Source organism: Camelus ferus, chromosome 3, assembly GCF_009834535.1.
Source record: "Camelus ferus isolate YT-003-E chromosome 3, BCGSAC_Cfer_1.0, whole genome shotgun sequence".
NCBI lineage: Eukaryota > Metazoa > Chordata > Mammalia > Artiodactyla > Camelidae > Camelus > Camelus ferus.
In genome coordinates, this window is record NC_045698.1 from 34,487,149 (window position 1) to 34,504,526 (window position 17,378).

At 32.5% G+C, this 17,378-nt stretch overlaps 1 protein-coding gene across 2 annotated transcripts in view; it reads left to right on the plus strand.

Annotated features, from left to right (window-relative positions):
- NDUFS4 (NADH:ubiquinone oxidoreductase subunit S4) overlaps nt 1–17,378 on the plus strand; it is a 98,334-nt gene that overhangs the window by 42,974 nt on the left and 37,982 nt on the right. The window lies entirely within an intron of this gene.

Sequence of the window (17,378 nt, forward strand, 5' to 3'; positions counted from 1 at the left end):
AAGCATATGGACCAAACTTAGGGGTCGAATTCAATGGTTAGTCTAGTTTCAGAAAATGGATCTTAGGAATTCAAAACCAGAGGATAACTTTAGATATTACCAAGTTATATTACTGCATCAGGTTATTTTTCATTTAAAAAATTGTTTAACCTTTTCTTTAAGAGAAATTTTATGTGGGAATTCAAAAAGTAATAAACTAGATAAAAGCTGAACTGCTGTAGGGTGAGGATTGAGAGCATGAGGGAAGAAGTCCTCCCTAAGAAAGCTCCCTCTGGGGACTTCATAGAGTGAGATTTGGAAAGAAAATTTAATGTTCTGCCCTTTTCTAATTGGACTGAACAACTGGTTCTTGAATGTCTGTTTTAAAAATTTCCAGCTGATTCTCATTTCTTTTGAGGCTGTTCTTTATGTTACTGATCAGCCATGATTATTAGAAGGCTGTTTCTTATGGAAAAAAAATAAGTCTTTAAAACAAATGAAAACTGAATAATTGTATATTCAAATGCAAAAAAACCCTTCATTCATACCTTGAACTATACTTAAAAATTAACTCAGAGCCCTAGATACAAACTCTGAAATTAAAACTAAAAATTATAAAACTAGAAGAAAATGTAGGAGAAAATCTTTGTAATTTTGGATTGGACAAATTTTTTTTAGCTATTATACCAAAGCATAATCCATTTTTTAAAAAGTTGCAAATTTGGACTTCCTCACAAATAAAAATTTCTTTGAAAGACATTAAGAGAGGGAAAAGACAAGCCATAGATTGGGAGAACATATTTACAAATCACATATCTGATAAAGGAATTGTGTCCAGAAAATAGATACTACTTATAACTAAATAAGAAGATATTAAGCCAAATAAAAATGATTGATTTTTTAATTATTATATTTAAAAATTATTGAGTTTTAAAAATCTCAATTCTGCTTACACATCTTTAACCTGGAAGATACTCAGGTGGGAAATAAACACATGAAAAGATGCTTAACATCATTAGTGATTATGAAATTGCATATTAAAACTACAATGAGATCATTACACACTTATTTGAATTACTTAAAAAAACTGACCATGTCAAATGCTAGGAAGGATGCAGAGCTACTAGAACTCTCATAGGAATGCAAAATGGTATAGCTATTTTGGAAAGCAGTATGGTAGTTTCTTACAAAGTTAGACATATGTTTACCATATATAATCCAGTAGTCTCACTTCTAAATATTTACCCAAGTGAAATGGAATCTTATGTTTACTGCATGCAAATGTCTTTAATAGATTTATTCATAATTCCAGTAACCGGAAACAACCTGACTGCCCTTCAGTACATCAATACAGTAGATTTCAGCTCACTGATTAGGAACAAATGTGGATGACTATTATGTGCATTATGCTAAGAAGCCAGACTAAAAGGGTACATACATACTGTGTGATTCTGCATATTTGACATTCTACAATAGGCAAAACTCCAGGGACAAAAAACTGATCAGTGGTTTTTGGGATTGGATATGGGAGAAGGAATTAACTATAAAGGGCATTAGGAAATCTTGGTAGGGGGTGATGTAACTGTTCTGTATCTTGATTTTGGTGTTGATATTTTTAGGTCAAAACTAATTTTTTGGTATTCATTTGTTAGAAAACAACTGTACACTATAAAGGATTCATTTTACTGTTTATAAATTATAGCTCAGTTTTTTAAAAGGGAAAATGTTGTTTCTTAATTTGGTGCTAATCCGCTTCTTTATAAATAACATCCATTGGTTCAGGATCTGCCCTAGCAATATGTAGGCCATTTTCTACATGAAAGCCTGCTTCCCCACCCCACTACATCCGATTGGCTTTATTTTTTGCTTTTTTTTTTTCCTCTTAATTGAAGTATAGTTGATTTACAATGTTGTGTTAGTTTCTGGTGTATAGTGTAGTAATTCCGTTATACCTATATGTATCTTTTTCATATTCCTTTTCATTATATGTTATTACAAGCTATTGAATATAGTTCCCTGTGCTATACAGTAGGACCTTACTGTTTATCAGTAGCCTTCTGTATATTTGAAAACAGCTCTTTGGTCCTAAATCTGTGGTTCTCAAAGAGTTTTGGTAGGAGAGGTGAGGGGGCGAGATCTTTGTAGGAGGTCCACAAAGTCAAACTATTTTCATAATTATACAGAGACTTTATTTACCCTTTTCACTGTGTTAATATTGACACTAATGTTACAAAAGCAACTGTGCCAAAACTTTAGCATAAATCAAGGCAGTGGCTTTAACTGTGCTACCTGTCATTGTATCCTTCACATCATTGTGTTTGAGGTTTTTTTTTTTAAAACCAGTTTCACTTAACATCCTTGATGAAGCAGTGAAAATTATTGATTTTTAGAAATCTCAATTCTGCATACACATCTTTCTATGTTCCATGTAGCAAACTGAAGTATGCATAAAACTCCTGCATACTGAAAAGCACTTGCATGGTTGAGTTGCTGTTGCAAACTGAAGTTAGTCCTTTTTTTCATGGAACACTGTTTAGATGAAAAAGCAATAACAGATGACAGACTGATTATGGTTATTTGGTCTTTGGTACATGGCAGACATTTTTCAAAAATAAACTAGTCACTTCTAGAAAGTGTTGCCCATCATGAACTTCAAGCTTTCAGGTGAAAATTAGAATTTTTGTAAAACTTGATTCTACCACTGATCAGAGTGAGCTTGACAACTTCCCAGTACTTAAAGACTGTTCTAATGGGATATTAATGAATATGACTTTTTAAATATTGTGTAATGAAATTTGTTAACATTTGGAAGATCTGCGTACTTCAGTGAACCAGTATTTTCCATGTGACTGACGTATGATGTTATAAAATCATGCATGGGTAAAATTTCAATTAAAGTGGAAGAGCAAACAATGGATTTAATGTGAGAATGGAAATATTAAGGCTACTAAAGTATTGCTCCCTTTTCCAATTACATATCTGTGTGAGAATGAATTTCCTTCATATATTGCAACCAAGACAACTTAGCTAACAGCTTGACTTTAAGAACAGATGTTAGAATTCAACTGTCTTCTATTAAGCTAGACATTAGAGATTTTCAGAAGTGCTACTCTTCTCACTTAATGTTTTAGTTTTTAAAAATATTTTTATATTTATGTTAATATATAATCAGTTTATTATTAAAATATGTATTTAAATTTTTTCCATTTTAATTTCTTATATGATAATTATCTATAGGTATATCTCATATAAACAAACTTTCACTGGGGTCCCAGTAGTAGTTAAGAGTGTAAAGGAGTCCTGAGACCAAAATTTTTGAGGATCATTCTCTTAATTAAGTCTTCTCTTTTCTGGCTTAAACATCCTCAGGGCTTTGATTCATTTCAGATGAGATTCAGTTAATTCATCATCTTGAGTACCTTCCAATTTGATGAATTCCTTTTAAAATGTTGTTGCCAGTATTTCTTATGGTACTCCAGATGTATGGTGCACGATATGGTGGGGATTATTATTACCTCTTTTCCTTTTAATCTCAGCAGTCTAGTTAGGGAACTTAAAATTTAGGTTCTCATACTTCTTCCTTATGGGGATTTCATGAAGAGGTGGAACCTCAGACCCTTTTTTATTTGTACTTTTATCAAGTCATGTTTCATTTCTTTCATCTTAAGTGTATGCTCCTTATTATTTTTAACTATTACCAGATTAGCTCAAAGGGCTTGTTACCAAGTGAAACTTGATTTTCATGGCTTTTTTTTTTTTTTTAACATATCTGACAGGCAGAATTTAATATACAAAACATAACGATAAAAGGAATTTTTGTAGTGTTCGTGGATGTCAATACTATACAAAGAAAAAGACGTTTTATTCTGGCCATCAGTTGTAGACTGACAACTTGTATCCTATCTTTTTTTAGGCATAGAATTTAGAGGGGGAATTTCTAGTGTAAAGAATTGGCATTTCTAGTGTAAAGAATTCTATTCTGTCATTTTAGAACTATGTACAGTGTTGACATTGTTAGAGAACAGATCTTCAGAGAATAAAATTATAGTAATTCCTGGATTACTGCTAATAATGAATTTTATATCAGAACACAAAGTAAATTTTTTGATTAGTCAGTCTTAATATCTTCTCTCTTGTTTGTTTTGTATAAGCTGCTGTCCTTTTACTCCTGCAACTAATAAAACGTTAAATATCAAAAGAGTAGATGACAGCATCTTAAAATAATCTTGTTGATTTATGTAGAAGCACAATGTTTAGAACTTTTGTGGGTTGCACCATTATTATTTCCAAATATGTGATGCTTCCTACAGATAACAAGGAAAGCTTACAAATGGTTGTTTGCCAGGCTCTTGTTTTTTGTTGCAGGAGTTGCTTTGCTATGGAAGTTGGGTGAAGAATGTCTTTGCCTTTGTACTTTATTAAGAGAGTAACTTTTTTCTTCATGTTACCCCACCCCAATCTCCTTTCAGTACATTTGATGAATACCCAATGAACACATTGTCTTTTTATATTCAATTTATTATGCAAAACAGAGAAGTTATATTTTCAATACTCTGTAAAGATTTGGGGTAGGTACTCCCCCACAAGACATCCAGAGTTTAAATTTGACCTATATAGGTATACTTTTTATTTGCTTTTTAATTATTTTTATTAACTATTTTAAAATACTAATTCTATTCATCATAGTTACCTGATATTAACTATAACTGACATAGTTAATATTTTAATACAAAAAGGAGAAAAATGTCCTGATAAAATATAAGAATTATTGGTTTATTAATAAAAATAATGTGAAATAAGCCTTAATAGTTTGACATTAGTATATTACTTCTGTAAAATTATGTTAGCTGTCATCTTTCCTTCATTCTTCACTTATTCAATAAATATTTATTGAGCATTTAAGTGTGCCAGGCACTATGCTTCAGTATTTATATTGATATTTTCAGTGCTTTGTTTTCATTTAGGTACTTAGTTATTTTACTTAAAAACTATTAAGCACCACTTGTTTTAAATCTTATGGAAGTGTTATGGTTAGTTATACATGTATGTTCAACACAAATGCATATAAGAAAGGAAACTATTTAGCTGTCTGTAAATCTCAAATCTGTGTGTTGGGAATGATTTCTAAGCTTTTTTTTGAAAAATTACTTTATAGTACATACTATTAATATGAAATCCTAATAGTTTGAACATTTTAAGTAGTCCATATTAATATCTTTATTTAAAAATTAGGTGTGCATGTAAAATAAAGTCAGTGTTTTGAATGTTGCCAGTTTGTTGTGTTTTACTGTCTGACAGTTTCTTCCAAATAGTAGTAACACAGTAGTTAAAGCTTTATTACTACTGATACCTGTAGTAAATAACTGCTGTTTGATTAAGCACACGTTATTAACACACTCAGCCAACAAGGTGATAATATTGCTGTTTTAAAATGTCCGCAAACAGCAAGTTATTTTAGAAATTTTATCACTTTAATAGGTTTTAAATTTTTTCCTTGCTTTAACTTGCTCTAAGAAATTTGTGAAAATGAATGATTTTTGTCTTTAAAAATAAAACTATTCGCTACACAAACATTTGCTTTATATTATTTTTGCCTCCTACAATACTAAAAGTTTATAGATGAAAACTTTATAACTCTACAAACTTGAATTAAAAAATTGGTCATTAAGAGGTAACCTGCACAGAAAGATAAACCTAAGTTACAGGCTTACATTTGCTTTGACTGCTTGCTTTTTCTTTGTTTCTTTCTTTCTTTCTTTCTTTTTTTTTTTTTTTTTTTTTTTGAGGGGTCAGTTTTTCTTTTGGTGAGATTACTTTCTTTTGGTGTATGGCAGCGCTATCTCTGCTAGATTATTGAAAGTAGTGCCTGCAATTGGGGTTATACAGCCTTCTAATAGCCTTCTAGCATCTCAAGTGTCTGTTTTGTCTGGACTTTCCTCATGCAGCATTCTTGTGCAAAAATGTCAAGGCTTTAGTCTGGAGCACTGGGTCAAAGGATATGTCTCTTTGAAGGGTAGACAGGAGTTTTTTATGTGTTATTCACTAAGTAGTATTTCATTTTACATCAAAGAATAGCAGCCTTTGAGAACCTTCCCTGGTGGCAGTTTAGCATGAGGGTTTATTTCTTTAAGACTTTCTATAAATATGGAATAATGTTTTTTAATGTTTTTTAGTCTATAGATGCTTATTTATATTCTTGTATTTAGATGAGACTATTAAAAATGGAAAAAGTATTCACTAAATATAAATGTTGGTTTGCAATATAGTTTTCGGTTTTAAAACAGCAGTAGTTTTTTAGAATGTACTTATCTGTTGGTTTTACACTAACCACAAGCTACTGAAAAATAATTGGTGAATAGCCTTTAAGATTTTAGAAATACGTTGCTTAAAATTCTATGGAAGAAGTAGTGACTAAAGATTTTGGAAGTGTAAATTTTATAGTGACATGGTGGTCATTCTTTAATTGGCCTTTTTTCCACTATTGGTGTGTGTGGTGGGGGATGGGGTGGGGAGGGAAGGAGATTTTGAAAATATAAAAAAATTCAAGTAATGAAAAATGTTATAACTTAGTATAGTTAGAAGTAAACATCTACATGTTTGGGATAGTAAATATATTATGTACCAATAGTGTTAATCACATAGTAAGTGATTTTTTATATGTTCAGAAAATTTCTAAATTGCATTTAATATTCCTATTATGTAACATATATACCTAAGCATATGAACTAATATTAAAATAGCTTGTTTTATGTTTATGGATAAAACATTCTCTTATATTTCTGAATTCTATTTAATTAATAGAATTAATTCATCATTTAAAATTAAAATATTTCTACTCTTATTAATGACATATCATTGGTTTTAAAACAGGTAACTCCTGCATTTAACATTAATTAAAACGAGTCAGATCATTTATTATATACACTTATTTTAAATAAAATTATATTGATAAATATAGAACTTTGTGTTTTAAAATATACTCCCAATTATAATGTTATTTTCACATACTATCAAGCTGTATAAAACTTGTACTTATTAATACAGAAGAAATGAATGTTATAACAGTTCTAATATGCAGCTAGGAACCATTTACATTTAAAATAGAAAATGATCTTTCTATATATTAAAATTGTTTGGGGAACAAAAACATCTTTCCTCTACAGTGTTCAGCCGTCTCTATTATCTCTGATTCTTCAGCAATTAAAGCAGATTTATTTTCCTCTTTGTTCCTACTTGGAATACTTGAACAATGCTGGAGAATTGAACTGACTGGAGTGTTTTATCTTTCAAAAGCTTTAAAGCTCTATGTACCAATTAGCAAAATACAGTAAAGGTTTAAACTGTTAATAGCCACAACATCTTTAATGCATAGTTCTGTAGTATGCTAGCTCTGTGTAACAGTTCTCCATTGTATGTCTCTTTTAAGGAGAGTAACTGTGTCAGTTCTTTTCTTGCTTTACTACCTGCTGTGTATGGAAATTGTGTATGGTACTTGACACTTGCTTTCACGAATTTAAAATTCTTGCATGTTATTATGTAGGAGTTTTTGCTCTCAAAAAATAGAATTGATAATATTTTGTTTAGATTTTACATTAAGATTTCTTGGTCATATTTTAGGGATTATACAATTTATATGTGAAAATATATTTTCTATTTTTAATGAATTCAAAATATATAAGCTGTATATTATCTCCTTGGAAATTGGTTGTCTAATTTTATTTATTTAACTCAATATAATTATAAACTGATCATCAAGGTTTATATCAAAGTATGTAGATAGTTGATGTTTTATTTTTTACTGTATTTGAATGTAGATAGGATTTTGTTATCGTTGTTGTTTGTTTCTTTGGTGGAAAGAAGATACTGTTTTTAGAATTATAGCTTTTTTAATTGACTGGCTTGTCAGATAATTTCAAGAATTAATCCAAATAACCCACATTAAACTTGTTAAAAGCCTCATGTCCATCATCATATAATTAAGTTCTTAGTGAAGGCAGGAATAAGAGGAAATGAAGAAAAGAGCAACATCTTTTGGTGACAGTTTTTTTTTTTCCCCCTATTTATGTCATATATCTCTGGGAATAGAATGTGGAGGAAAGGAAAGGAAGAGGCAGACCTTGGAATTTGAGACTAGTGAACTTGAAATCTGTTTCTGTGTTTAGGCTTTCTAATCTTATATGACAGTCTGTGCTCTGATTTTACTCTTCAGGATGTCTCTTGCAAGCCTGCACATATCGTTCCTGTTTTACAAGATGAGAAAGCTTAAAACATAGGGTAGTGATATGGAAGCTTTACTGTATGCAACATACTATGCATCCACAAAATTCTCTTTATAAGGCATACTTTTCAAGAAATGTGTGAATAGACTTTCCTTGTTCAGTTCCTGTTTCATGTTTAATACTCTACTTGTTTCAACTTTGAGTTTATTGCATGTTAGTTAATGAGGGTCTTTTTTAAAAAATTCAATGCTTTCCATAAAATAGGTATAGAAAATGATTTTAGCTTTTTCTAAGCAACATATAGGACGCAAATATACCAAAATGATGGGCTGAGAATGCTATTTTAAGTTCAGCAACTGAGGATCTGATGAGTTAGTATACTGATTTGCATCTGTTACAATGACTAATGAGTATGTATTGTTATAATTAAAATCTATCAATTAAAAAGATTTTTAAGCCTAATTCAGTAGTTAGAGACTTGACATCCAAAATATTAAAACAAAGTTTCTGGTTTAGTGAGCTTTATAATGTATTAAACATTCAAACGTGGCTGCTGTGGTCCATGCGGAGAGTGTTTGGAGACTAAAACGCCTTTAGGGCTAGGAGTTTTCACCTACTATAATCTTTAGCTCTTTGTGAAGATCCTGCAAGGAGGGTTTGTTTGTTTGTTTGTTTTTTTTTTTTTTGCTCATCCCTTATTTATAATATAAAATGCTACTTTTTCATTTATTCATTCAATTACTTGAGCACCTGCTATGTGCTATATTGTAGGCCCTGAGGATATAGCAGTAAATAAGGAACAGCATTGTTGCCCTTAGAGCTTATATTTTCATGTGTAAGCATATGCTAACTTTATTTCTAAATTATTAAGATACTCTCAGATTAATGTTATAGGAAAAAATCAAGCAGGTGATGGATAGAGAGTAGTCGGGGGCTTAGGTAGAATAGAGGTTATTTATAGGACAATCAAGGAAAGACACTTTGTGAAGGTATGAACCATGAACTAAGATCTGAATGATGAGAAGGAGCTAGCTACGTGAGAATCCGAGGTAATAGCATACCAGGTAGATGAAGAAGCTAATGTCCCAAAGTGTCAACTAGCTGGTGGTGGTAGAGAAGAGAAGGAAAGCTTTGAGACTGAGAAGAGGGGAGAGTGATATACTTAGAGAGGTAGGCAGGAGCTGGATCCTTAGGCCCATGGTAACAAGTTTGAATTTTATCTTAATTTTAATGGGAAGCCATTATAGGGTTTTAAGTGGGAAAGTGATTTGATTTGATTTACTGATCAAAAAACACTTGAGAATTACTTAGCTATTATGGTTGAAGGTCACTTCAAAGAAGCTCAAAGAAAGTTATCTGTTTGCTTTTTTGTTTACTTACATGTCTTTTTTTGACATTCATAAAATTTTTTGCAGTTTTCATGAAGTTTTCTATAAGTGATTGAATTTTTAACAACTGCTTTTTTAAAAAGGATCCCAGTTTTTTTGCATTTTAGATTTTACATATGGTATAACAGTTCATTGATTCCTCTAAAGAATCTTCTGAATTTGAAATCACTTTTTGGAGGGGCATGAGGGGAGGCTTACTTGTTTATTTTTTTATTTTTGGAGGAGGTACTGGGGATTAATGCAGGACCTTGTTTGTGTATGCTAAGCATGAAGTCTATCACTTGAGCTATACCCTCTTCCCTGAAAATTGCCTTTTGATAAAGGTTATTTTGGGACTTGGAATAATAAATTCATCTTCTCCCTCTTAATTCCCCACTCTCCATGGCTCTCCTACACTGCCACCCCCAACTCCACACCCTCCCCCTACCAAAAAAGGGGGGAAATAGTGGAGATTTGTAATTAGGGTAAAGGAAGATAAGGAATTGTCTGAGCTGCTGTCCACCAGGTAGGTGCTGACAAAGTCCTGAATACATTTAAGCTTCTGGACCTTGCTTCGGCTGGTGGCTTGGGCTGATGTTGGTGGTTATCTGTCTTCATCCTGACTTTGATTCTACTTTTCTCTCTGCCTCTCCTTTCTCCCCCTTTCTCTCTGCTTCTTAGAATTTGTCTCTCTTCCCACTGTTTTTATGGCTTTTTTCCCTCTCTCTTTGTCACTCTGTTGCCCTTTTGCTATGTAGCTGACAGTTCTCTCTTTCCCTTTCTGGCTGCTTGTGTTTCCTCCCACCCCCATCAATGCCCCGTTCAGTGGCTGGCTATTTCTTTCTCTTCCTCTGCACCTTCCTCCTGTCTCTGTCTGGTTTTGGTTCTCTGGCCAATTCTTTGGCTATCATCATTCTTTTCTTTTTTTCACTCCTCTATGTCTCTTCTCCTCCTCTTTTTGTTCTTCCTCTCTTTTCTCTTCTTTCTTCCATACTTCTGTTCCTTTTACCCTTTTTCTTTCATTGCTTCTTTCTTCCTCTACTTCTTCCAAAATGATGGGGGAGCTACATCAGATCTAGAGAGGAGAGACAGAGATGGTCCTACCCTCTAATTGCTTTCTTCTCTCATTGTCTTATTTCCCCCGTTGGGAATATACAGGACTTTTTAAGGCATTCACTAACCTTAAGAAGAAATACCATGACTTGTACATTATATTACCTGAAAATTTCAACCTAATGAGAAACTTGGGATACTGGGAAGACCATGGGTTTATTTATAGATATAGCATTAGGTCTTTAAATCCCTTCTTTTAGCTGTGTAACCCTAAGCATGTTATTTAATCTGAGTGTCCTCCTCTTATAAAATTAAAACATTTTTTAAAGTTGCTTTGAAAGTTAATTGAGAATACCTACATTAAACAATAGGAGAATACAGTATCTTGCTTATTTCATCCTTCAATAAAAGTTCTTTTCCTCCCCATCTCCCACCTTTTTTTTTTTCCTGTTTGGACTTGTTAGCCTGAAAAGGAAAGCAAACTGGAATTATGATTGTTACACTTAATTGAATCTGAATGAATTGAGAAGACTGCTGTTCTAAGTCAATTTGCTGTTCAGGTATTGAGTTCTAGGGGATCTGAGAGCAAAATATTGGTCTCAATTTCAATGGTCTTATATAGTAAAGTGTGTTCATTTGTGTATGTCAGTGTATGTAAAATTGGTCATGTAACTTGCCTTTTCTAATAGCCCATGGCATGTTACTAAATCATCTGTGATGTTACTGTCTTTCCTTCCATACTTTCTGACAATCATTTATGTAGGTGTATTGCTATATAATTACCATTCCAATGAGAAATTTCTTTAGTCATTTATAATCTATTTTTTAAATTTAAATTTTTATTTATTTATTTATTTATTTTTATTGAAGTATAACTTATTTTGGCCTTACTCGTATTATTAAACAATATAGTTGATCATTAAAAACAATTTTTTTTTACTGATTTTAATAGTAACATGTACATTACAGAGACATTAACTTGAAAATTTTAACATCTAAAAAAATTAAAATCACCTTTAATTTCATAGTCTTGGTGAATTTATTTTTTTTATATGAATATTTAAACACACCAACATCCAACATACCTATATATAACACAAATTATGCTTTATAGTTTGATGTCCTGCTTTTTTCACTTCATTTGCATTAGATTGTAAGTATCTTTGTTTTTAAAATTATTCAAAAGAATGATTGTCAGTGAATATATCAAATCCCATTGTATGACTAGACCATAATATATCTTATACTGCAAGTTGTTTACAATTTTTGTGGTTAGACACAACGCTAGAATCAACATCTTTATTCTTAAGTCTAATCTTTGATATTATATTTATTTTAGAATTGATTCTTTGAAGTGGGATTACTAAATCAAAGGGTTATTTAGTATTAATATTTTAAATTGTTTTGACACCTAAAGATAACTAACCTTCTTGAGAGGGTTTTTTTTTAAACTAGTTCACTCTATGTAATTTTAGAGATATGGCTCTTCCTAGCCTGTATTTTTTTTTTTTAAATATACATTATCCAGTTCTGTAGATGCCTTTCAAACTCTGACACATGGGGTGTGACAAGTTCTATCTAATAGATAAATACAGTACATCTGAGAATTAGAAAATAATAAAAACACATAAAACTTAAATGGTGTAGCATTGAGTTAGAAAGCTTAGTACATTCTGAGGATCAACATGAACTTAGCTGTCATTAGACTATCAGTTTGTGGGTATGCAGGTTGATATATTTCTGTGATACATATATGTAAAATATTAGGCCACTGCATAGCAATTAGTGCTCCTACTGCTATTACTGTTTTTTATAATGCACTGTAACAGTTGTTATATAAAGAATGTATCTGAGAAATATTCTCCCTGTCTTGTGTGTCAGCCTATATTCTTATTAAAAAGCCTTTCCAGAACAATGCAAGGTGATCATCTGCTAAAATATCTTTAGTAGTTATCTTCATTATTTATTTGATGAACTATATTATTTTTGATTTCTAATTTAATTGTATTATGGTCAATGATACTAATGATTTTAATTTTGAAATTTCTTTAGACTTTTTATTTTTATGGCTCAGAATATAGTCTATTTTGGTTAATGTTTCTCATATATTTGGAAAGAATGCATTTTTTAGTTTTGGGGTTGGGTGGTCTATAAATTTCAATTAAGTTTTACATTGGTTAATAGTGTTATTCAAGTTTTCTTTATCTTTACTGATATTTTTGTCTATGTCTTCTGTCAGTTACTGAGAGAGAAGTGTTAACATCTTAAATTATAGTTTCTTCTGTTAGTTGATCACTTTTTTGCTGTAGTTATTTTGAAGCTCTACTATTAGATACATAAATATTGAAGACTGTTATGTGTTCTTGATGAATTGATGTTTTTATTCTTATGTAACACCCCTCTTTATCCTGTGCTAATCCTTGTTCTGAAGTCTACTTTGATGGCGTTTATATAGCTGTTCCCATTTTCTTATTCTTAGTTTTACATGGTGCATCTTATTCCACCCTTTTACTTTTAACCAGTTTATGAGCTTATATTTAAAGTTTGTCCCTTGCCCGTGTATTTGGCTCTTGCTTTTATTTTCTCTAGTTTGACAGTCTCTGCCTTTTAATTCACATTTGATTTCTTTTCTCCTCTCTTCCTCCCTACATTTCTCATCCTCTTTTTTGGATGAAATACATTTTTGGAAACCTGTTTTATCTTCCCTGTTGATGTTTTAGCTGTACCTCATTTTTAAGTGGTTGCTTTAGGGGTTACCATATGCATTTTTAACTTTGTATGTTCTATTATGAACTAATAATATATCACTTTACGTGTAACATAAGAACCTTAAAACAGTGCTTCCATCTGTCACTCTAGTCTTTTGTGTTAATGTTGACATAGATTTCCACATAATTTATAAACCTCATGGTAAATTATTAATATTGCCTTAAACAATCACTTATCTTTTAAAGAAATAAAGAAACAAAAAAAAATCTATATTTACTCAAAAATTTACCATTTCTGGTGTTCTTCATTCCTCCTTATAGATGCAGATTTCCATCTGGTATTTCCTTCAGCCTAAAGGACTTCATTTAACATTGCTTGTAGTCCATCTACTGGATCAAAAGCTCTTAACTTTTGTTTATATCTGGAAATGCCTTGAATTTGCCTCTGCTTTTCAAAGACGTCTTAGTTCAGGCTACCATAGCAAAATATGATAGACTGAATGGATTAAACAACAGATATTTATTTTCTCATAGTTCTGGAGGCTGGAAGTTCAAGATCCAGGTTCCTCTGTGTTTGGTTTCTGGTTAGGATTGTCTCTGTGGCTAGTACATGCTGCCTTCTCACTGCATCCTCATATGGCAGGCAAGGGAGAGCGATTAAGAGAGGGACAGAGACAGAGACAGCAAGCACCTTGGTGTCTCTCCTTATAAAGACACTAATCCCATCATAAGGACCCTGTATCATGACCCATCTAATCCTGCTTACCACCCAAAGGTCTTGTCTCCAAATATAGTCATATTTGGACTTAAGTATTCAAAAATGAATTTGGGGAGCAGGGGGATGCTGAATGATACTGACATTCAGTCCATAGCAACCTTTTCGTTGGATATAGAATTCTAGATTGAAGGTTTTTGTTTTAGTACTTAAAGGATGTCACTCCATTTCCTTTTTTTTTTATATTATAGTAAATATACATAATACAAAATTTATCATTTTAACCACTGCAAATGTACGATTCAGTGATACTAAGCACATTCACAATGGTGTGCAACCATCACCACTATCCATTTCCAGGACTTTTTCATGACCTCAGACAGAATTTATCATGATGTTTTCAAGGTTCATCCATTTTGTAGCATGTGTCAGAATTTCTTTCCTTTTAAGGTTACATTGTGTGTATATGCCATGTTTTGTTTATCGATTAATCCTTTGACAGACATTGGGTTGTTTCCACCTTTGCCTGTTGTGAATAACGCTTCTATATACATGGATGTACAAACAGCTGTTGTAGTCCCTGCTTTTAATTCTTTTGGGTATATACCTGGAAGTGGAATTGTGGATTATATGGTGATTCTATGTTTAACATTTTGAAGAACTACAATACTGTTTTCCACAGTGGCTGTACCATTTTCACATTCCCACCAGTAACACAAGGGTTGCATCCTCACCAGCACTTACTTTCTGTGTTTTAGAGAACAGCCATCCTAATGGAACCAAGCAGAACACTGAAGGCTACCTCTGTCCTCCAGATACAAAGCTGAGCAGTTAATGATTGGGACAATATAGTCACAGACTCAATGTCTAATGCACATTCCTGAGTTGTTTTACAGATACTATAATGGCCACCAGAGGAAATTAAAAAAAGCTAACTCGTATGATGACCAAACTGTAGACGTGGCATAAGCTGCTTCACCTTGAGCAGTAATGAATCTATGGTTAGCACAGTTCCAAGAACTGGCCTCAAGAGAATGGGATTAACATTATTGCTCATAATAATCTGTATCTTTGTGGGCATCAAAATATTTGTATCTTGCTCTGCCTGTATATATAAGCAGACAGCTAAAACTGTCAGCAAAGAGATCCTGCAGACCCACGTTGACATCTTCCATTCTGAGAATATGGCATCCTGTTAGCATGAAGAAGTTACAGAAGATGGACCTTCACCCCTAATCCCAAAGAAATGGATTGATGTTTGACAGTGGGGAATTGAAAGCAGCTCTTTTGCCCCTTTCCTACTTGCCCATTTCTGTCCCCCTCTAACCTTAAAAGAACCTAATTATAGGAATGAGATCACTAAGCAATTGAAACTAACTCCTGACTTATGTTCTCCTGAATGTACACCATGCCTTGCCTAACCTGTTAATTCTTTTCCTAGATAAAAAGAAGTAAGAATGAGAACTAAACAGTTAAAGAATGATTAAATCTGAACCCCCAAAAGCCCCCTTAGTAATCCTGCAGGCAGATCACTCAAGCAAGGTAACATCTAAAGAGAGAGTCAGCCAGTTTGCACACAGTGGAGAATGATGCAGACCCAACCTTCTTCCTTGATGATTCACTAACACCCCCCACCTTTTTTCCTTTAAAAACTGTTGTGGCTGGGCAGAATTTTAGGAGTTGGTCTTGGGACATGAGTCCACCTTCTCCCCTAGATTGCCAGAACCTTTCCTTTCTATTGACACTTGTTTCTCGATTACTGGCTTTTGAGAAGTCGGCAAGCAGCCGAATCTGAATTTGGTAACACTAGTGGGTGTGAAATGTATCTCATTGTGGTTTTGATTTACATTTTCTTAATAACTAGTCATATTGAGCATTTTTTTCATGTGCTCATTAGCCATTTGTGTATCTTCTTTGGAGAAATGTCTCTTCAAGTACTTGCACATTTCTTATTTGGGTTTTTTACTGAGTTGAAGGAGTTCTTTGTATATTCTGGATATTAATCCTTTATCAGTTTTATATGTCCTTTGGTGCACAAAACAGGCATTTTATAGTTTTAAGCTTTTACATTTATGTCTTTGGTCCATTTTGAGCTTACTTTTATATGTGGTATAAGGTAAAGAATCCAGATCCAACTTTATTCTTTGGCGTTTGGAAATGCAGTTTTCCCAGCACCATTTGTTAGTGGTCTTGGCACTTTTTTTCCATTTTTTTTTAAACCACAATAAATCTGTCTACTATCTGTTACTAAACAGTTTTAACAATATTATTGTCTATATTCTGTTTGGTATACATTACATCCCATGACTTAGTTTATATCTGAAAATTTGTACCTTGTATTCCCTTTCACCTATTTCACCCACCTCCATTCCTCCCTCTGATAACCACCAGTTTCTTATATCTATGAGTCTGTTTCTGTTTTGTTTTTTAGATTCTATATATAAGTGAAATCATATAATACATGTCTTTCTCTGTCTGGCTTATTTCACTTAGCATAATACCTTTTGGGTCCATCCATGTTGTTGCAAATGGCAAGATTTCATTTTTTTATGGCTGAGTATTATTCCTTTGTTTTTAAATACACCACATCTTTATCCATTTATCTATCAGTGGACACAGGTTGTTTCTATATCTTAGTTATTGGAAATAATTCTGCAGTGAGCAAAGGGGTACATATAACCTTTCAGTTGTAATTATTTTCTTGTCTTTTCATATCATTCATTGTTAGTTTGTAGAAACACAACTGATTTTGTTGTATGATTTTTTAAAAAATCCTGCCACTTTGCTGAACTTATTCAGTTAGCTCCAACAGGTTTTGTGATTGTGTGTGGAATCCTAAATCTGTGAACAGAATTTCACTTCTTTCCGATTTGGATGCCTTTAATTTCTTTTCCTTGCCTAATTGCTCCTCTTCAGTGTTCTGCCTCACAAATGTTAGTTACTTAAGCAGCCCTGAACTCTAATCCCTACATTCTCTGCTTAGTGAGATTGCTGTGTTCTGCTTGGACTCCATCATAGTCTAGAATGTGCCTCAAGGGATAAAGCTGGGACAACTGTAGGACTGTATCATGAATTTTCCTTCTTTCAAGGATAACAGGATGATGCTGCCTTTTATCCAGTTGTCTAATACTTGAAAAAGTTTCCTTCAAATAACTTTCCCAATTTTATAGTTTTATATGGTAACAGTGGTAGTCTGATACCTGTTACTCCATCTTGGATCCCAATGAAAATCCATATGCTACATGTAACAATCTTTTACACTTAGGGCATTAATGAATCTTTACTTTTTAAAACCAGTCTTTAACAATTTACACAGTTATTGATGTTCTCATTTCTT